Source organism: Mesoplodon densirostris, chromosome 7 (assembly GCF_025265405.1).
Source record: "Mesoplodon densirostris isolate mMesDen1 chromosome 7, mMesDen1 primary haplotype, whole genome shotgun sequence".
In the NCBI taxonomy this organism is placed as follows: Eukaryota; Metazoa; Chordata; class Mammalia; order Artiodactyla; family Ziphiidae; genus Mesoplodon; species Mesoplodon densirostris.
In genome coordinates this window covers 39,455,771-39,456,852 of record NC_082667.1, presented here as the reverse complement: position 1 = coordinate 39,456,852, position 1,082 = coordinate 39,455,771, and the positions used below count along the sequence as shown (strand labels likewise).

The window sequence follows — 1,082 nt, the reverse complement described above, 5'->3', positions numbered from 1 at the left end:
ACTGTAAATTATATTTATAAATTATGTCATATAAAACCAGACTAAGTAATTAAACTGTGGGCCCATAATTAAATACTTGTATAACATTTGGGCCCTGAGATTTCTTTCTACCACAATGGTTAGCAGGCTCTGTGGTGGACTGATGACTCATACAGAGGTCCTGGGTCAAAGTGATGTCAAGGTCACTGTCTAAACAGAAGAATCAATCCTTGAGGGACAGCCTTGGATGTGGTCAAAGGAATGGACAAGTGATTTGCAGGGTAACAGGTGAGGAGGGAAAAGCCCCAGGCCCCCTGGAGCCTGTGAGAAGGGCAATAGCATCCTAGATTAGTGAATGAAGGTCAAGCAGCAGTGCTCTCAGGCCCAGCAGAAAGGGAGGGCCTTCCCATTGTTGGCTCCAGCCAACCCTCCCCTTCACATGCCCACTCTTCACATGCCCACCTAGAGTCACAGACATCAATACGACTTCTTTGAACAGTCTCCTTTTCACATCTCTCTGCCTTTGCCCATGTTGTTGTCAGCATACCCTTCCCTTCTCCATTCATTTTTTAAAAAATTTTATTGAAAAAATATGGAACGCTTCATGAATTTGCGTGTCATCCTTGCACAGGGGTGATGCGAATCTCTGTATCGTTCCAACTTTATATATGTGCTGCCGAAGTGAGCATCCTTCTCCGTTCTTCACCTAGTCATTTAGTCCTTCAAGATCTAGCTCCAAGGAGCTCCATGGAGACTTTTCCTGACTCATTTAGGCAGTGGTAAGTCTTCCTCTGGCTCTCAGAGTTACATTATGGGGTAATATAGTTCTCTGCTGAGTGTGTCCCCTGTAAGGTCCTGAATAGCAGAGCCCCTGTTCTCAGCTCCTAAAAAATTGCCCAGCAGAATGGAAGTTGCTTAACACCCCTCTGTTGAATAAGTGAGTAAATGACTGAAGGATAGATAGCCTTGCATAGAAGGGGAGGTGGTATTATCCCTATTTTTCAGAGCTAGGTGGTCAGCTCAGGGGTTCTGTCTTGTTCAGCTTCCTGTTGGCAACACCCAGCATGGTGCTCAGCAGAGAGAAATTACTCCATGAATATTTG

General features: G+C 45.0%; 1 non-coding gene across 1 annotated transcript; it reads right to left on the bottom strand.

The window, feature by feature from the left end:
• Positions 1-565: 565 nt before the first annotated feature.
• On the bottom strand, positions 566-667 carry LOC132494563 (U6 spliceosomal RNA). The gene has a single exon (XR_009533138.1). It is a non-coding gene; the product is annotated as a U6 spliceosomal RNA (small nuclear RNA).
• Positions 668-1,082: the final 415 nt, after the last annotated feature.